Here is a 21960-nt window from a genome sequence, read left to right as displayed (position 1 = left end):
CAGACATGTATGCTGATGAGACCATCAGTAGATGGAGTAAAACATCATTAATAAAACAGAAAGTTTCTGAGGTCTCTTCCAAAGCTATCACATTCACGTGAATCTTGCACTCAGAACTGCTGAGGGAAAACTGGTCACTACCATTAGAACAGAGACAAGTGTCACCCTTTTTTTGGGACAAAAATTGTTCAATAAAAAAAATCAGGTGGAGGGGTGGACTCTCCTAAGGGATACTATGACATGCAGTAAGTTCAGTAAGTGAGCTTCAGGTACAACATTAGGCAAAGAAAAGACTGAGTATCTGCATAAAGTGGTATTATCAATGGGTTTAGAACATGGGCCGTCTATGAATATGTGAATACTGTCCTCCAATTGGTGGATAGAAGTTATAACACTCAAATGATCAGGTAACATAGTCAAAGTGATAATGAGTTAATGTGATAAGAGACTGTATGTGGTTACTCTGTTAGGAGGCACCGGTATGAAATTAAAGGTAATTGACTACATATATATATATATATATATATATATATATATATATATATATATATATATATATATATATATATGGCTATATATGGTCAAAAGAATGTGCACCCCTGATCAAACTAATATGTGGTTCTTCTCCCAAGCTGACCCCCGCTAGTTCTGGTGCTCGTCTGAGGACAGGAATTTAGCGCAAGACAATCCACTGCAACCCGGTCTAAACCCTGTGCACTGCAGATAAGGTACAGCGTTTTTTTAATTTCCTGAAAAATAACGGTTTTGGAAATACGAGGATTCCGCCTGACAGCGACGATATGGTTAAATGACAATAAAAGTTTCTTGAATTGACTTGATTTTTCATTCATTATGAATTATCTTAAAAGCAACTGGTTAAAAGTAATTACAAATAAAATATTAAGAAGAGGGAAGTACATTTTAAGACTGTGGTACAAGTGAAATAACACACTTACACTCCAGACAATGCATTTATTTGAAAACTGAAATCCCCAAAACCTGCAATTTTGCCAGTGATGTGTAAAATGTCTATATTCACTTTATATCATGAATTAAAAAAATCTGATTATCTGATTCCCAAAGTAATTAACTATAAAAAAAAAATTTGGATATCTTCAATTCTCAGTGAATGGAAAGAGCTTCTAAGGAAGAGGGAATTGTTTATCTTCTTCACATGGAGGCAAGACAGCAGAGGCTTTTTACTTACCAATTATTAGGAGTTGTGGAAGTTTGTCAGTAATAATGTATGATCAAAATTTGGTGATTCCCATAAGACTTTAACACATTCTATTGGGAAAAGAATGGAGAAAAAACAGACAAACATGAGGTAGAGTCATCATTGTGGCTACATTATGGCATTTGGCAGACACTCTTATTCAGAGATACTTGTGTTTTTATTTAATTTTTATGCAGCCAAGTAGTTGAGGATTGGGGGCCTTGCTTGGGGGCCTGGTGGTGCCAGATTGATACTCATGTTGTTTTAAATCTGTATGAATTTCTTTCTTTATTCTGATGAACACAAAAGAAGATATTTTGATAAATGATGGTAAGCACGCAGCTGGTTACAATCAGCTGTGTGCTTACCATCATTTATCAAAATATCTTCTTTTGTGTTCATCAGAATAAAGAAATTCACACACACACACACACACGCACACACACACTGGGTTGACTGGGTCAACGCAAGGGTGTGTTCTTTCACCTCTTTTATTTGTGCTTTATATTAATGAGTGTCGTACACAACTTGAGAGGCGCCATATCATTAAGTTTGCTGATGATTCAGTGATCGTTTCCCTCCTTGATAATGATGATCCTGTTCACGGTTCTGTATTGGTAGATTTTATTGATTGGTGTAAACTGTCCTTTTTGGACAATAATGTATCAAAAACTAAAGAGATGATTGTAGATTTTAGGAAGAATCGTACAGCCATCTCTGATGTGGTTATTAATGATCATGCTGTTGAGATTGTACATAATTTTAAATATCTTGGTACTATAATAGATGATAATTTGACTTTTGGGGCTCATGTGGATGCTGTTGTAAAAAAGCCCACCAGCGTATGTATTTTTTACGGAAACTCTGTGATTTTAAAGTGGATAGCACTTTTATGAAGATGTTTTATTCTTGTTTTATTGAGTCAGTTATTACTTTTACATTTGTGTGTTGGTATGGATCGCTTAATCTGAAAAATAGAAATAGACTTCAGGGTATTGTTAAAGTGTGTGGTAAGATTGTCGCCACCAACCTGATTGATTTAAACAGTTTGTATAAAGCAAGGACTCTGAGCAAGGCCGAGTTAATGTTAAGAGATTCCAGCCATCCCTTTCAGAATCTTTTTATGTTGTCACCTTCTTCACATAGATATTCTTTACCGCTTTGCAGGACAAATAGATTTAAAAATTGTTTTGTACCAGTTGCTATTGGGTTTTTAAATACTTAATAAATGTATTTATTTATTTATTTATTTATTTATTTTATTTATTTTATTAAAATTTTGATTCGGTTAAAATGTAAAACAAAACTAAAACTGGAACTTATTAAAGGCCATCTTCTAAATTGGTGTGTGTGTGTGTGTGTGTGTGCGCGCACGTCTTTCATTTAGGCGCCACAGCATGAGGTGGTTGTGTAAAAAATGCAACTTTGAGTCAAAAAAAAGACTTCAACTTTTAAAACATTTACAGCTCACAATTCAATGGCCATTGTGACCAATGACCAATACAATTACAATTCTGGCCTTGTCTTTATGCTGATTGCCCTTGTTTATTTAAATCATTTAATGCTCTTCAAATACATTTGTCCCGACACCACACAGAATCGGTCAAACCAACAGAGGTGCTTTCATTTAGTTGTCTTCTTTGCAATTCGTTGTCATTCTCTTCAGAGAAGCAATATTTTGAGCACCTTAGCAACCATCTGAGGAGGTATGAGGTAGTGAGTTGTGTATTCAAAACTCCAGCACAAGCATTTATTCAACCTTTGCTACACATAAACACAGGAAACACAATAAACACTCCCTCGAAGATTTTAAAATGGAAGTCTTGAAAAAATACCCAAATCCCACTGTTTTAAAAAATGATTCAGAGGTTTCTGAGGATGACACAGAACTGGATGAAACTTTGGTTGAAGCACAAGATAATTTGTATAAACTTATAAAGAAGAAGTTTGGACAACTTTTCCTAAAGTTGGAAAGTAATTTCAACGTGTCAAACAGGTGCATTCATCAAATCCATCTGCTCCAGTTCTGAAAGATGTTGTTGAGTCCACTTTAAAGAGCCATAACTGTGACATAGATCCAACGATTATCTATATTTGGTGAATATTTGGTGAAAAATCTGTGTGAATCAAACCCTGTCAGTTCAGCTTTAGGGAAAGATGGACCTTTTTCAACAGAATATAAGAGGAGAGAATTTATTTATTCTGGAATTTATATTCCAGTATGTTCCGATACTTCAGTCTTTGTCGCAAGTCTTGAAGAATATTGAAGAAAAGGACCTAGTCACTCAAAAAAATACTGGATGTGCATCACGTTACCAGTCCTTCCATGATGGATCTCACTTTCATGCAAATGAATTTTTCGCAGATGTCGAGAGATTAAGTCTTATTCTGTATATCGATGACTTCGAAGTGTGCAATCCCTTGGGAAATTCTCGCAAGATTCACAAAGTCACAGCTGTCTACTGGGTGTTAGGAAACTTTCCAGCACATGCACGATCAACATTGGCATCTATTAATTTAGCCATTCTTTGTAAGGCAGATGACACAAAGAGATTTGGATTTCAGAAATTTCTAAAGCCACTGTTAACCGATCTTCAAAGCCTGGAAAAAGACGGTATTTTTATTCCAAGTTTAGGAAAAGTCATGAAAGGCACTGTGGTGAGCATGGTGGCTGATAATTTGGGAGCACATTCTGTGGGAGGATTCATTGAAAACTTCACAGGGTCTCATGTCTGTCGATTTTGTCTTGCAGACAGGTCCCATTTTCAGACCACAGAAGTAAGATCTGGACTTTTTCAGAGGAGAGATAAAGAGCAGCACTCTCTGCATGTTGAGGCAGTTTTGTCAAGTCCTACTTCCACACCTTGCTATGGTGTGAAAAAACAGTGTGCACTGTCTAAAAAACTTGATAATTTTCATGTAACATCTGGTTAGCCACCAGATGCCTTACATGACCTTCTTGAAGGTCTTGTTCCAGTGGAACTGGCATTGTCATTTCAAGCCTTTATCAAGAAGAAATATTTTTCTCTTGTGGAGCTCAATAATTGCATTCAACAGTTCCCTTATAAGTGGAGTGACCAAACAAACCGTCCACATTTGATACCTGCTCATTTTTCCTCAAAAAGATCTGTAGGAGGTAATGCACATGAAAATTGGTGCATGTTGCGTCTGTTGCCTCTCATGATAGGCTTGAAAGTACCTGAGGATGATGAAGTGTGGCAGATGTTAATGACCTTAAAAGACATTGTGGAACTTGTGATGGCCCCAGTTCATACAGAGCAGAGCATTTGCTATCTTGACTCTTTGATTTCTGAGCACCGACACAGATTTCTGGAAGTTTTTCCTCAAGAAAAGCTTCTTCCCAAACACCACTTTCTCGAGCACTATCCTGAACTCATTCAGGAATTTGGTCCACTGTCAGCCTTGTGGACCATGAGATTTGAAGCCAAACATGGCTTTTTTAAAAAAGCTGTCAGACAAACAGGCTGTTTCAGGAACATACTGATGTCCCTTGCAAAAAAACACCAGCTCATGATTGCATTGCATCTCCATGAATCAAATGTGATCAAGTCATCACTTTCGGTCACAACAACTTCACAAGTCTCTGTGGATGTCCTAAAGGATGACATAAAAGATTTGGTGCAAGCTAGGTATCTACGTGTCACAATGGTACACATTGCAAATAATGTGTGCTTATTAGGCACCATATATAAACCTGGAATGTTGCTATGTCATGGTTTCACTGCAGACTTGCCAGATTATTGTGGGATGATACAGTCTATCTTGGTTTGTAATGAACTGGTCTTTGTTGTGAGACTACTAAGCTCATGGTACAACGAGCACCTTAGGAGCTATGAGTTGGAACACACAGCCAACATTCAGTTACTTGAGCAAAGAGAAATGGTTGACTACTATCCCCTGGCTGCTTACAGTGTTGCAGGAAGATGACTGACTACCTTAAAGCACTATATTTGCCCCTCTTTTTAGGTGCATGGTTATCAAAGTTAATGCTGTAGTGTACACATTTTTAATTAGGATGAATTGTTTTAATTGCTTTTTTTCTGTTGCAGATGTGTACCCCAGCAAAGCTGCAAATTGTTTTTGAAGAGAATGACGTTCACAATTTGATTCTGCCCTCAGGCATCCCCAGTACTCTTCAGGACCTAAAATGTGTAATCAAAGAAACATTTAATATTCCAGACTGCTTTACTTTGATGTATGAAGACATGGATTTTGGGGGTCAGTTTTTTACCTTGAGCTCAGTCGATGATGTGCAGGATAAATGTACTTTAAGAGTGGTGCAAACTGAACCCATCACCCTGAATGTGAGTGCTGTGGAAGAACCAATCCTACAAAATGAGTCTGATGCCATATCATGCAGTTCTCAGGACACCGTTGCGTATTGTCCTTCTGAAAATGAGACCTCATTTCTTTTTTTAGACTTCAGATCCAGCAGTTCCCAAGACACTGTTCTGCTATCTTCGCCTGAGAGCTCCACACCATGCCGTTCTCAAGGATGGCCAGCAAAGTTTAAAATACCAACTCTTTCATTTGATACAGAGCTCTTGCTTTCAGAAGGAAACAAAGCCTACCAAAAGGATGGCACCCTTTTGAACAACCCACGAGTAACAAGAAGTGTCCTTGAGACACTAGCAGAGACAAAATTTCGTTTCACTGCGTACCCAACAGGTGTCCAGATTATGAACGTAGTGGAGATGATTGAAAAGTACCCATGTCTCAAAGAGCCAGGGTCCTTCAATGGACAGTATGGGTGGTAACAGAGGATTAAATATAAGATGGGCAATTTTCGTGCAAAATTAAGAGGCAGTCAGCTTTCCTGCTCAGAGGTGGAGGTCAACTCTTTGAAAAGAAAGAAGACAAATGAAAAGTCTTGCCTCAAAGGCACAAAACGACCCAGGAAGGCTGAAGTAAACTACTTGCCCCATTTCCATTTGGGGAAACTGAGGAAACTCTAGACAAGGAGAGAGTTGATCTTCTTAAAGAAATTCAAAACAAAAAGTTCATTGGTGAGAAAATGGAGAAGACTTTCTCCTATCGAAGATTAGAAATCATTAATCACTGCCCTGCTGTCAAAGATTTCAAGGAGAGATGGCCAGCTCTTTTTTGTGAATCTGAGGTAAACCTTAGTTCTTCTCTTACTTGTGTGATGGTAATATGTAGGTACTTATAACTTTTGGAATGCATATTTCATTCATTAAAAACAATAAAATATTTGAATTTCATTAGTATAGCATGATGTGTCTGTGTGTACACGTTTGGCAAAAAATAGTGTTTATTTGACTACTAAATCTTGTTGCATTTTATTTTCTTTGTCCTAGATTAAGAATGAGTTCAGAAGGATAACCACAGTTCCGCTGGAGCCAACCTTTCTGCAAACACTGGACCTCTACATTCCAAAGCTCCTGGATTTGTTTAAAATGAAGGGTGGGGATGCAGGCATAAAAATAAGAAGTATGCTAGATTCTCTCTGCCAGGTAAATGTATATATTACACATTTGATATCCTGCTGCTTCCTGATTTTTTTGGAGTTGTACACTGTTAATGTTCGCTGCAATTTTCTTTTGTTTTAACAGCGAGTTGAAGATAAGAGAGATGCTGTGATTCGGTGCCTGCTTTCCTACCTGGGAGAATCATCTGAGGAGCTCATTGAAGCCTACCAGGTACATTAATAGGTCAATTCAATTTCATTTTGACTTCTTATGTGTACAGTACTGCAAAAGTCTAAGGCACATTAGTATTTTCATCCTAGTTTACATTCCTAAACATTAATTTTGCCATTATTTGTAATATTCAAGTGAGATTTTTGTATGCACAGGGAGTCATACAGTTGGTGCTCCACAGAAGTTCTGATCTCACAGTTCATTGAGTCTGTCTATTATAACACAAAGAAAGAGATAAAATTGAGACAGCCGAAATCAAGAAAAACTGTGGCAATATATCCAAAAAAAAAAAAAAAAGTACATGCAAAGTTACCTTAAGAACTATATCAAGTGTACCTAGGCCAAAAACTGCTTTAAAAGGTTAGTTCACCCAAAAAAGAAATTTGTGTCATTTATTACTCATCCCCATGCCATTTCAAACCCGTAAGACCTTTGTTCATCTTCAGAACACAAATTAAGACATTTTTGGTGAGTATTCTTGCCGCTTCACAACATTAAGGTTGAACTACTGTAGTCACATTCTCTATTTTAACAATGTTTTTACTACCTTTCTGGACCTCAAAAGGTGCAATGGCATTGAGCCATATGTGTGGATCAGAAGCCCTTTGATTTCACCAAAAATATCTTAATTTGTGTTCTGGAGATGAACGATGGTCTTACGGGTGTGGAACAACATGAAGGGGAGGAATTAATGACAGAAATTTTATTTTTGGGTGAACTAACCCTTTAAGTGCAAAGGGTGATCACACCAAATATTGATTTAGTCAATAGAAGGTAAATGAAAATTAATTTATGAAAACATTTTAAAGGCATCCCCACTTTACAGAATATTTACACAAGTGCCTAAAATGTTTTACAGTACTGAAGCTTTGCAAGTAGTTTAAGATTCTTGCAGACACAGTTCTTCAGTTCTTTATTTTTTCATTCTTCATTTAATAACAGATTTAACCTCTGTGTGGGGCACTTATCACATAAAAATAAAGAGAACATACAACTTACTGTGCAATATTGTAACCAATTTTTCACTCATTTGTGTATTTGACAGGATGTCAGAAGAGACATGATTGAAGATAGCTTCACCAATCATCTAATGAAGATCGTTGTACTGGGCAGCACCGCAGGAGAGGAAGATGCCAACATAGCTGATGTCGTCATCGTCATTGAGGGAACTGCGGTACTGTTGGGATGCTAGAATCTTACAAATGCCTGCCTTCTGCTCATGGGCTTCATTTAATCCCTGAACTTGAGCTATCCTTCAAAGCTAAGAAACACATTTGAAGTGTTTCAGAAAATTTTTCTTGGGCTGGATGCTTTGAAATTTTCTCCAAATGTTAGCTCTTTGCAGAGAAAGCTATTGATGTAAGTCTGCTAGCTGGCCATTTTGTTTGGCACTCAAACTTTTTGTATTTGCTAACTGTTTTTCAAGTGAGAATGTCCACAAAAGACTTGTTAAGCTAAAGTTGTGCTGAACTGTTTCACATTTCACGGCTGTCCTATCAGTAACCCTGTTGCATTTTCTGTGCTTAACTGGTGTTTGGTTTTCCCTGTTGTTGTTTTAGTCCAGTGTGTTTGTTTCAATAAAGGTTATTGATGACATGCCTCTGAAGTTTGACTTTTTGCACCATTACAATACTTATAGCCAACTAGTCATATCTTCCACTCCATGAAACACAGGTCAGTAGTACACATATATTTTTCTTTAATGTATTTGCATTGTACAAAAATGCATTCTTTTTCAATGGGCATATACAGTATGCGGCTGAAACGGGTAGCCTAGTGCCAAATTTTTAAACATTATCATTTTAATATAACATTATAGTCATTGTGACCTTTAGAAATATGTTTTTTGAGAAGGTGGGGTAGCGCACAATAGGCCCCTGTTGCACAGCCTAAGCTTTTGTCCTTAATGGCATTTTTTCCTTGAATTACTTTTACTTTTATACTTTAAGCAAGGCTGCCAACTCTCAATTGACCCAAATCTCAGGCCACACCCCCATATTCTCACGCAGACTCGTGCAGCAGTGAGGGAAAAAAATTGCGCCGCATGATCTCGCAAAGCAACGCGCAGAGAGACCAGACAGACAGTCTAGTATGTTTTTTGTGACAATTGTGAGGGAAATACACAATTTATTCCCATTAACTGTGTAGTCAGCCGTTCTCCCTCCCATCTGCACCGTGTGAATTGTGAACGCAGGCAGGTCAGTGAGTTACAGGGCGCTCCGTCTCTCCGTCCAGTTTAGGCTAGTAACTAATAGGCCTATGCTGTTATATAGTTTATATAGAATTAAGTTAGCATTAGCAGAGCTGTTTGTTTTGCAGCACTGAGCAGTTATTTTACATAACTTTATCAAAAAAACAGTACAAAAGCATTTCCAGACTTGGAGCGATGCTTCAAGTGGGAGCCATCCAAATCAATGATTAAGGCTGCAAAATCAGCCACCAGCATTTACAATAGAGCACATGTTAATCTGCGAACATGTTAATTACATGTTAATCCTATTTCTGTAAAATCTCCCAAGAAATTCTGTACAGATACCAAATACTTTGACAATCACTATATACTTAATACACTGCTAATGCAAGGATTTTGTGTTTGTATTTTTTTCCACACAAGCCAGGCCCCCATAAGCCCCTCCCCATAACAAAAGCCCCGCCCCCTGAAATCTCACTCTAAGCTGAACTCAAAAGTTGGCAGCCCTGCTTTAAGTAGTTTTGAAACCAGTACTTTTACACTTTTACTTGAGTAAAAAGCTTGAGTTGATACTTCAACTTCTACAGAATTATTTTTAAACCCTAGTATCTATACTTCTACCTGAGTATTGAATGTGAAAACTTTTGACACCACTGTGTATAACATGCTGCATAACATGCTGTATATAGTGACGCGAGAGACCGATTCATGAATCTCGCGAGAGAAAGTGAGATTTAAGATGGCGGCGCCATATTGTTTCTTTGCTGGATTTTCGTAACATTGCTGATTAAAAAATCTAACAAAACTCATCCAGACGTATTTCTTGAAACTGAAGGAAGCTGAGAAATTTCCGGACAGTTTTTTGCGGATTTCTTTGCGGATTATATAATATAATTATAATATAATTATATAATTGTCGGACAAATGCAAATCCGAAGACTGCACTAGATCTAAGACACGAGAAGACGCCTCCTGTACAGACACGAGGAATGTAAACAGAAGCCAGGTAGATTTGTTACAATCCAAACTAAAAATCCCATTGAAACTTACTTCAGTGAACATACAGAGAAGGGCTGAGCAATTAGGTGGCGATAATAGTTCATCTGTAGCTGTGAGTGTGTGTTGTGTTTACATGCAAATAAGGCTTTCATGGTGCTTCTGTTTATTGTCTTTTGTGTATTGTCTTGTAATTTTTTGTCCTGCACTGTCTTGTCTGTCTTGTTTGTCTTGCACTGTTTGCACCAGGTTGCACAGATGCACTTTATGTATCTGTCCTTAAAGCTCTGTCTTTGTTTTATGTAACACTGGAGAAACATTGTCTCGTTTCACTGTGTACTGCAACAGCTATATATGGTTAAAATGACAATAAAAGTTTCTTGACTTGACTTCAATTCTGTGCACATGAATATAACATGTTTATTAGGAACGAGCACCTCAGAGGGACAGGTCTGGTTGGCTGTTTTTGGGACAAGGACAGAGATTAAGATGCTTTGGACGTGTACAGAGGAGGGAGAGTGGTTATAGTGGTAGAATGATGTTGGATATGGATAATAATAATAATAACTGAAATTTAAACTTTACATTTTTATTCTGTTTCTATACTTCTGTAAAGCTGCTATGAAACAATATCAATTGTTAAATGTGTTAAACAAATAAATTGAATTGAAAAAAATAAATAAAAACAAGAAATGTGCTTGAAGTTAACTAAATGCTATTAGTACTAATAATAAATCTAAAGTTTCACTGACCTGAGCACCTAATTGTTTCATCAAGAGTGTCCAATGGCTCAATTTATAAACTTCATTTGAGTTATATTTTCAAATATTTATCACAAATTAGTATTGGAAGAGGTCATGGAAGATGCATTTAACATTCAAACAAGCTGTTTAAAATATCTGTCTTAAATGTTTTTTATTTTATGGTTTTATGGGTCATTTATGTGCCAGATGGTGATCACAGTATTGTTTCAGTGGATAATCTGAACTGTAGATGAGTGTCATGCACATATATGTACCTTCTAACTGCTGATAAATCAGTAAACACCTTTAGGTTCTTATGCCAGGACTCATATGCTCATATTGAACATTCAGCAAAAAACTTACAACTGTTCTATAAATGTTTAATTATTTATATCCCTGAAAGCTCTTTCTGGACAAAGGTTTTCAAAACCTTCTTCAGGAAAGGAACTGAGGTTATTCCAAGTATCACATATTCCTGTATTTTGTCACGCACCATGTAATGGATGTTATTTGAGAAATTATCGTTTTGTGAAGTGTTGTGGTTTTTGTGTGCTCCTGCCAAAGGTATTTTGACATGGATAATTTCTGAAGTGACAGTGGTGTTTTCTTTTAATGACTCCAGAACACCCTTAATTGCCACTTGTTTTTCAGTTCTAGAACTTGTTTTAGCCTCAGCAAACTGATCATATCTGTGAAAAACAAAATTGTTTAATGATACCCATTCAATAACGTTTCAATATGTTGAACCACCCTTTTATAAGACAACACAAGAAATATGCAATTCTTTACTAATTAAATTGATTTTACACGAAAAGAAACAAATTGTATAAACTTTAAAGCAGTGGTTCTCAATTGTGAGTCTGTTTATATAGAGTCATGAAAAACATGGAAGAAACAATGTAGTTACAAATCTGTAGCTTAGTTTATTCATCAGCACTCGATGTCATACTGGGGCACTAAGCAAAGACAGTTGAGAACCACTGGGTCTCATTCACTAAGCAACGCACAAATTTGTGCATGAAATCTGTATATAAACATTTTCATTAACAAATTATGTTTCATCAATAACCTTGATTCTAACATGTATTCTAAATTTACTGGAAAATGTAGGAACTACATTTAAATTAAATGTTTAAAAATACATTCAAAAATAAATTGAATACTCCTGATGGCCTTATAAACATGTTAAGATGTAAATTAAACAATTATTAGTGAATGAGACTCACTGTTCCCACTGTTTTAAAGCTGCATTAAGTTGTGCAGCTATTTGTATTCAAAAGATTAGTAAATATTAAGTAAAATTTAAAAAAAGAGAAATTTCTTTTTATTTCAAACGTTTTTGTATATCAAGCACTTTTAAAAATGTATTCCTGTCTACATATTATGTAAACTGTATATAAAGCCAAGCTAATGTAATACTTACCTTTCTACATATCGGACATAAAGTTTTGCTGGGCAATCCACTTTCTTGCTGTTTTGAATATGAAACCTTTTTCTTCTTGTGTATTCATGTTCAGTATGCTGCAGAACAAAAGAAAATAAAACTTAAATTAAATATTTTTTGAGCCAGGCACTACATTTATTTGTGAGTGAATAATTTCATATAGCATACAGTGCCCTCCATAAGTATTGGAACAGTAAATACAAAATTGCTCTGTTAGCTGTGGTGTCAAGACATTTATAAATATGATTAAAATATTTATATGAGGAAGACCTACAGAATGTTGCATTTCATTATTGACTGTTTCAACACAAAATGCTTTACCAACTAAGTACAGCACTTTTAAAGTGTCAACCCCCTGCCTAATGTGAGCATAAGTATTGGAACAGTTTAACAACGTAAATGTAAAAGAATCCCTTGCAATCAATTACAGGAGTGAGTCTGTGACCTATAAACATCACCAGACTCTTGGTTTCACACTTTGAAATGCTTTGCCAGGCCTTTAACACAGCCATTTTCAACTGTGCTTGTTTGGGGAGTTTCTGCGTTAAGTCTCTTTTTCAACTGGTGAAATGCTTGGTCAATAGGATTTAAATCTGGAAACTTGGAATATCCTGAAAAAGATAGAAACCACTGGCAAGCTTCAGCAACCAACAATGACCAGGTCAGCTGAGAAGATCAACAGCACTTGATGACAGACAAATGAAAAAACTCTAAAATAACAGTCAGTAAATTCACCCAAAACAAGCAACTGTTAAAAACGGCTGTATTAAAGGCCTGGAAAAGTGTGAAACCAAGAGTCTGGTGATGTCTATGGGTCACAGACTCGCTCCTGTGATTGCTTGCAAGGGATTTACAATTAAATATTAGCTTTTTCATTTACTTAACCGTCCCAATACTTATGCTCACATTAGGCAGAGGGATGAAATTCTGATGAAAAGTGCTGTACTAAGTTGGTAAAGCATTTTGTGTTGAAATAGTCAATAATAAAATGTGACATTCTGTACTTCTGCCTCATATTAATATATGTCTTGACACCACAGGTTACAGAACAATTTTGTCTTTACTGTTCCAATACTTATGAAGGGCACTGTATATAAAGTTGTTGAATGACTGCAGAAACCCTGTTTCCCTGCATTAAAAAAAGATTGAATGATTTATGCTCAAATGGTACAAATTAGTTATGTAGACATATAAACTGTGCAAATATATGAATTTCTTACATTTTAAAGGCACACTATACAGTGCTCAGCGTAAATGAGTACACCCCCTTTAAAAAGTAACATTTTAAACATCTCAATGGACACAAAACAATTGTCCAAAATGTTGACAAGACTAAGTTTAATATAACATCTGTTTAACTTATAACATGAAAGTAAAGTTAATAATTTAATTTAAAATACATATTTTTCAGTTTAACTCAAATTAGGGTGATGCAAAAATGAGTACACCCTACAACAAGTAGACTACATCTAGTACTTTGTATGGCCTCCATGATTGTTAATGACAGCACCAAGTCTTCTAGGCATGGAATGGACAAGCTGGCAACATTTTGCAACATCCATCTTTTCCATTCTTCAAGAATGACCTCTTTTAGAGATTGGATGCTGGATGGAGAGTGATGCTCAACTTTTCTCTTCAGAATTCCCCATAGGTGTTCAGTTGGGTTCAGATCAGGAGACATAATTAGCCACTGATTCACTGTTCTTTTTCAGAAATCCAACAGTGGCCTTAGATGTGTGTTTAGGATCATTATCATGTTGGAAAAGTGCATGACGACCAAGGGCACGGAGTGACGGTAGCATCTTCTCTTTCGGTACAGAGCAGTACACCTGTGAATTCATGATGCCATTGAAGAAATGCAGCTCCAAAAACATTTTTCTTGGTCTCATCACTCCAGAATATAGAGTCCCAGTAGTTATCTTCTTTGTCAGCATGGGCCTTGGCAAACTCTAGGCGGGCTATTTTGTGCCTGGCCTTTAGAAGAGGTTTCTTTCGTGGACGGCACCCATGCATGGCATTCCTGTGCAGTGTACGCCGTATTGTGTCACGGGAAATAGTCTTCCCAGTTTGGCTTTCTACGTCTTTAAATAACTGCAGTGAAATTGCATGACGATTTTCTTCAACCCTTCTCATCAGAAGACGCTTCTCTTGAGGTGTTAACTTCCGTGGACGACCTGGACATCTCTGTGAAATGGTTGCAGTTCCATCTTTTTTAAATTTTTGTACCACTTTTGCTACAGTATTCTGACTGATAAGTAATGCTTTGCTGATCTTCTTGTAGCCTTCACCTTTCTGGGTTAGAGGAATTATTTTCTTTATCAGGTCTTTTGTGACGGGGGCACGGTGGCTTAGTGGTTAGCACGTTTGCCTCACACCTCCAGGGTCGGGGTTCGATTCCCGCCTCCACCTTGTGTGTGTGGAGTTTGCATGTTCTCCCTGTGCCTCGGGGGTTTCCTCTGGGTACTCCGGTTTCCTCCCCCGGTCCAAAGACATGCATGGTAGGTTGATTGGCATCTCTGGAAAATTGTCCGTAGTGTGTGATTGTGTGAGTGAATGAGAGTGTGTGTGTGCGATGGGTTGGCACTCCGTCCAGGGTGTATCCTGCCTTGATGCCCAATGACGCCTGAGATAGGCACAGGCTCCCCGTGACCCGAGGTAGTTCGGATAAGCGGTAGAAGATGAATGAATGAATGAAGGTCTTTTGTGACATTTCTCTTCCATGTGGTGCCATAGCTGACAGCATGAAATGGGATGAAGCCTAACACACTTTTATAGTCAACTGTCTGCTGGACACCTGTGTAATGAATAATTAGACTCACCTGTGGTTGAATTCTTGTTAAATTAGACAAATGTAGTCTAAGATTTTGCTTTGGGGGCACGGTGGCTTAGTGGTTAGCACGTTTGCCTCACACCTCCAGGGTTGGGGGTTCGATTCCCACCTCCGCCTTGTGTGTGTGGAGTTTGCATGTTCTCCCCGTGCCTCGGGGGTTTCCTCCGGGTACTCTGGTTTCTTCCCCCGGTCCAAAGACATGCATGGTAGGTTGATTGGCATCTCTGAAAAATTGTCCGTAGCGTGTGATTGCATGACTGAATGAGAGTGTGTGTGTGTGCCCTACGATGGGTTGGCACTCCGTCCAGGGTGTATCCTGCCTTGATGCCCAATGACGCCTGAGATAGGCCCAGGCTCCCCGTGACCCAAGGTAGTTCGGATAAGCGGTAGAAAATGAATGAATGAAAATTTTGCTTTGCTCCAGACACTTTCAGTGGGGTGTACTCATTTTTTGCATCACCCTAATTTGAGTTAAACTGAAAAATGTGTATTTTAAATTAAATTATTAACTTTACTTTCATGTTATAATTTAAACAGATGTTATATTAAACTTAGTCTTGTCAACATTTTGGACAATTGTTTTGTGTTCATTGAGATATTGTTTAAAATGTTGCTTATTTACGCTGAGCATTGTATATCTTTTTTTACAACATTTATATAATGGTTGAGTACACCATGAACACATCTTCCAAACCATGTTTTTGTCTTTTGTCCTGAGTCAGTACAGTACACATGTAATCTTTTAAGTGTTTACTTCATACTTTAATTCATATTATACTATTTAAGACCAAGTGAGACACCAATTGCTGTGGATTAGCTCCATCGGCAATGTTCTTCCGCTAGATGCATAAAATTTTATTTATTACCCACCAGAGTGGCAAAAATTACATAGTGTACCTTTAAACATTTTTGGCACTAAAGGGTTACAGTAGTTTCCATGCTGACAAGCATATATCACCCTTCCTTTCACAAAGAGTGGGACATATAGAATAGTCTTCTACTTTCGATAGACATCGTGGAGTCACTTTCTGTTTTTTGTGACTGTCATCAAACCTGTTATGAGTAAAAATAAAATTAAAAATGAAAGAAAAACAGAGCATTATGGCACAGGCATCTGTATAGAGAATTAGACTATATTCGTTGTAATGTGTTTTCCGTAGTGAATATATCTGAAACAAGATACATTTCTTATATCATGGCAAATAATGTTCACAAGATATTTCCATAATACAGAAACAAGTAACGTTATATATTTCTCTTCAGGGTGAAAACATGCAGTTAAATTACCAAACTGTGTAAGATGTGTCTGATGTACGCTTGTGACTTTCAAGTAGATGTTTCAGTTATTCTTCTGAAGAAACTATTCCTGTGATGTACTCTTCCAAAGATGTACTTATTTTTAAATTTGTTGGGAGCCAGTCTGATAGAAACAAAGTATATTAAAGTTTTAAAGTATAAAGAGGTTCATTACTTTCGTCTCAATGATCTATTTATATTCAGTCAGTATAACTTAACTGTGTAAAGATGCATAGCCTATACAAAAATGTTTTTGGTTGTTTATTTGTTTTCGAAAATAGCTTAACTGTAAGATAATAAAGCATAATAGATATAAAATATAAAATCTACCTGTATGACTGTTTTGTCCTTCATTAGCTCTTAGCTTTGCTTTTATTTCACCTTCATTATTCATCTGTTGATCCTGGGATTGGAAATGCAAACGAAACAGCATTCTGGGTATGATCGGTGACCTCTTTTTTTTGAAAGAGGGTGTTTTTCCAAGACCTCCAGAAACGCTTACTTTAATTCATGGTAACGAAATCCCTGGAATTTAATGAATGCCATATATAATCACTACAAGCAGGCTTGCTCAGTAGCATCGTGTGTGCAGAGGGAGACTGGTGATTTTATTCTCTCATTATTATCTTGCATTTACTTAAATTCACATGAATGTTGAATGATGTTGTGGGGTGTGTGTGGGATTTTGTGGGACTTATTTCTCCATGTGCTGTTTTTCCTAGTTTTAAATGCAGTTTATTTTTCCCTCAGATGCTAAATTTGAGTGCAGAATTGCAGAGTTTGAATGTAAAAGTAAACATAAATATAAAATGACTTGTGAGATCAAAACCCTTTACATAATGAGCAACAGGTTTAATGCAGATAATTGTTATTTCACATATATTTCTATGTAAAAAAAAGTATATAAAAATATAGTAACTTTTAGTGAAAATCTGAGAAGTTTACTTTGTCATTATTGGCATAATGTGGAAAAATAACAGCTGGGTTGTTAATTTACAGAGAATGTCCATAAATTTCCAGCATATAATGTATGAAGATAGTATTTTCCATAAAAAAAAATATTTTTTAGACTGTAGTGTTTATTTGATAAATGGATCAAAGTATGAATAATGTGATGTTAATATTTTATTCTAAAATAGTTTATTTTAGAAAGTTATTCAGACAATACAAATGGCAAATTAAACAAATATATTGCTCACAACTTTTACTGGGACTCAAATTCCTCTATATTGTAACAAAGGATTATGTATTTACACATTTGCTTCTGCATGTCAGTGTGTGCAGAAATGCCAAAGTTTGCTCCATTTTATTTTCATTAAATGTTACAGTATTTTCTCAGTTGTAGTTGGTTGTAATTCTGCCATAAATATGTTGTGTATTAGACTAGTTTGTCCTAATGTGAAACGCTGATGTAGCAGAATTTTCGTATGAATCTTATACACTTAGTTACATATAAGATTCTTAATAATTCGTTCTCCATACCCTGATATAAGAACAATCCCTCCAGTCACTTTGCATATCTTTAATTGACCAGATGGTTATAGACGTGTACCTGTCAGACCCCAGACTTTGATGATAAACGTGGTAATAGTTGACTGATGACTTTGAAATAGCCTGTTGTTGGACTGTGTCTTTGTCCTCAGGTGTACATTTAAAGGAGATTTTAGTTGAGATCCTCACTGAGAAGACTGCTGAGAAATTACTGGGATTTAAGAAAAAGATCACTTCAACTTGGTATGTTTTTTCTTTCTTTCTTAAGATAAATCAAATAAATAAATAATGAATTTAATTTGAAATTCTCTAAACATTACTGTGATGTTGCAGTTAGTCAATTATTTCTTAGACTTGTTGTGTGTTTATTTAATCATCATTACTTTCGAATATTATATTTGCAACAATTGTCTTTATGCTGAAGGGCGATGGGTTATATTTATAGTCTGGCAGCATATGTTCATGGAATGGTTTTGTTATTAGGAAAAAATATCCTCTCTTACATAGTATTGCCGGTGACGTTCGTTTGTGCTCGATTTGTGCCGGTTCGCGCCGCTAAAATAAACATTGAATCTTATTCCCTTCCTTAGAAATAACAAATACAATACGGGACAGTGACGTCACTCTCCCATACATGCTTTTGTTGCCATAAAATGTGCATTGCTGTGCATACAAGTTTCTTTTATGTCATGGCATAAAATGTTATACCATTATTACAGTTTTTTTCAATCGCTAACAAGCGCTTACCTATACTTAAGATAATTTTTCTAAACTCTTAACACAGACTTACACCTACAAAACACAATTGGTCAAATTGATAATTTTTCTCTCAAAAACACACTTTGTTAAATATATACTAACTCTCCATTTCAAAACAGAACACATCTTTCTCTGCACACACTAACTTTACCGAAACACTGGAAATCTGACTCAAAATTAAATTATTCTGTCAAAGAATAACACTTGTTTTCACTTCACAAGGTATATGCAATCAAGGTATATATAGTCAATCAAAGTACACCAGGTTTCAAAATACTGGTTATTGTTAACATTAGAAAAACTGTATAGACTTTTATGTTTCAGGTAACATGCAATCCACCTTTTACACAAAGTTTCTTAGTTGGGAACTGTATGTCCACATGTACAGTAATGTTCACATTCAAACGCATTCCAGTAAAAAGCAAATCAGTTATTTTTTTCTTTACTGTTTACTAAAGGAGGTACAGTAGAAACACAATATAATAAAACAGAAAATGTTTTACAGTATTGCTTACAGTGAACAAAATATCATATATAAGAGCATTCTGAAAAACAAAAAACAAAACAAAAAACAAAACAGCAAAAAGCCCAGATAAGAAGGGGGGAACTAAAAATAGGCCAAAATTACTGTATCTAATCCCTGCGATCTTCAGGGTTAGGCCACATGTTTTCGTCAACATCACATCTGATATCATCCAAGGCGATGCACCTGGGATAAAACCGCTTGGTATGTCGGATCCACCCTTGGCAATCTTGAACTGTGATGTCCCTGCAGCCAGCATCCATGGCTTCAAGGAGGGACATCTGGTCATGTGGCTGATGGTCATAAACCTTCCACCTCCATGCAGAAAAGAACTCCTCTATGGGGTTGAGGAAAGGTGAATAGGGTGGAAGGAAGAGACTTACCAGTCTTGGGTGGACTTCAAACCATGCTGTTATTGCTTGCGAATGATGGAAAGCAACATTATCCCAGATAATTACAAAGGTCCTCTTGTTTTCACCCTCCTGATCCTGCTCTGGTACCAGGCACTGGTGGAGATCATTGAGAAAGGCAAGGATGCGCTCGGTATTATAGGGTCCAATCTGACATCTGTGAATTGAAGGAGTAATCCTGCATTTGCCATTGCTGCACACATGGTAATGTTTGCCCCTCTCTGTCCTGGCACATCAACTGTGGCCCTTTTTCCAATTATATTTCGTCCACGTCGACGCCTTTTGGATAGATTGAATCCTGCCTCATCTATGTAAATGAATTCATGAGGGGCCTGGTTGGCCTTCAATTCCATAACTCTCTGAAACAAAGTTTATGTATATCATGTCATTACTGTATACCATACTGTACTGTAACCTATTACTGTGTAGGTTACCTACTTGCAAAGTGCAAAGCTTATAGAACTGGACATTGAATTGAATATACACTATACCTGGACATATTGTCGTCGTAGCTCCTTGACTCTCTCACTGTTCCTCTCAAAGGGAACATTGTAGAGCTGCTTCATCCGCACTCTGTGTTTGGACAATGTCCGTGTAATGGTTGTGAGGCTGATGCTTTCTATATTGCCAAATATCTCATGGTCCTCCACAATTCTAAAATTCAGTTTTAATTTCATGCAGTTTTATTGCATTATTTGCAACAACCATTTCTACAATGTCAAGCTCTTGATCATTATTGAGGAGCTTTCCTTTTCCCCCAGAGGGTGGAAGATGATGCATTCTTTAGAGGGGAAAAAAAATCAACATATGCATTACTGTATGACCTTATTGACATGTCAAGTGAGAATAGAAACAATCCATGTAAATTGCAATACTTACCTGTTGGTTTGTTGAAAGATGCGAATAATGGAGGCAACCGTTGACCACCTCAAATTGGGTTGCACTCTTTCACCAGCCTCTTTTTCCTCTTCCATGTCCAGACATTACAGTGTTTGTCTTTTTCTGTTTCTGTTTCCAAAAACATCACTCCTCAAAGTCCTCATTTTATAGTAATAGAAAAAAATAACCCCTGCCACTGAGTCTAAGCCAGACTGGAATCAGCTGTGGTTGGCCCAATTCACCCAACATAAATCAGCTGTGTGTCAATTATTCAATTGTTTGTTTATTATCAGCTGAGATATATTGTTTTTGAACTGATATCATTGCAGAAGCAGAGGTTTTTATACTGTATCTAAGATTTGGAATATTGTTTTTGCTATTGTGAGATGTTGTGTGTTAACATTCGTGAATACTACAAAAACAATCCATAATTTTGTTGGGAGGTATAGCTTGTCTGTTAAGAAAATGTAAGCATTGTGGAAATGTGTTCACTGATTGCATATTGTGTGAAAACGACATGAAATGTGTGAATGGTATGGCCACAAAAGACTGATGCTGTGCTAATTGTGTTTAGAGTTTTGAAAATGTGACAACTGTTTGGACAAAAACGCTTGTTAGCGACTGAAAAAAACTGTATTATGACCAGTGGAGGATAATTAGGATGTGCACATGACATATTTTCTTGATTTGAAAAAAAAAAAAAAGTTTTACTTTTGTGACATCTCTTGTATGTAAAGTATCCTGTAAATTGTATTGTGCTGCACACATGCTTTGAAGTACATTTAATTTTAAATAAAATAAAATAAAAAAATCTAAGAGCACATGCTTACATTGTTCCTCTGCCAGAAGTTTTTTTTTCCTGTTTTGTTTTCCCACTATGCAGTGCTTAAGGTAAATAAATGTTTTTAAGGGGACAGAAACATGTTAAATGTCTATTGACTGTTAAAAGCATTCAGAAAACTTAAGACAATACACAATTATATTTTTCCGCGTTTTTACTGGACAAAATCCATCAGTCCTCTTACAATATTAGTACAGACAGAGAAGTTACAGTACATTGCAGGTAAGATGTAAGATCACAGTGCACTGGAGATTATCTAAGAAAGAAAACATTACGGAATACATTACCTGACAATTTCAAGCACAGATCTAAAATGCTAAACCCCACAGTTAAAATGGGGAAAAACACGGCAAACAGTAAAAACCAGCACCGCGCAAGCACAAAAAAAGCGTGACCGTATTAAACAATAGGTAGGCTACGTATATAGAACAGCTTGCGTGGGGTCACGTCTCCTCCACACATTTTATAATTTCCTTATGAAGGGAATAAATAAGTTATCTATGGTGTTATACAGCACAAACAAATAGCACCGGGTTAAGGCGATTTGGACGACAACCCGGTTCTATTTGTGATTCAATGACCTATTCATAAAAACGGTTTCTTTCGTTCTGAATGAACAAATCAGCTGTTTTGAATAGATTTAATAAATGACTCAGGACT

At 36.5% G+C, this 21960-nt stretch overlaps 2 protein-coding genes across 4 annotated transcripts in view; one reads left to right on the top strand and one right to left on the bottom strand.

Annotated features, from left to right (window-relative positions):
• LOC132847676 (uncharacterized) overlaps nucleotides 1–21960 on the bottom strand; it is a 240621-nt gene that overhangs the window by 160444 nt on the left and 58217 nt on the right. The window lies entirely within an intron of this gene.
• The window catches only part of LOC132847660 (zinc finger protein 239-like), a 53604-nt gene that overhangs the window by 28363 nt on the left and 3281 nt on the right, over nucleotides 1–21960 (top strand). Inside the window, exons 1-2 of one of the 3 annotated variants that reach the window (XM_060873156.1) lie at nucleotides 9842–10094; nucleotides 18041–18131. The exons of the other annotated variants lie outside the window; for them this stretch is intronic. The gene's annotated coding sequence lies outside the window, so the exon portion shown is untranslated. Of the gene's footprint in view, nucleotides 1–9841; nucleotides 10095–18040; nucleotides 18132–21960 lie in introns of those variants that run through there. 3 annotated transcript variants of the gene reach the window in all.

Source organism: Tachysurus vachellii, chromosome 6 (assembly GCF_030014155.1).
Source record: "Tachysurus vachellii isolate PV-2020 chromosome 6, HZAU_Pvac_v1, whole genome shotgun sequence".
Taxonomy (NCBI): domain Eukaryota; kingdom Metazoa; phylum Chordata; class Actinopteri; order Siluriformes; family Bagridae; genus Tachysurus; species Tachysurus vachellii.
Note: the sequence above shows the minus strand (reverse complement) of the source record. Positions and strands in the feature narration are given on the sequence as shown.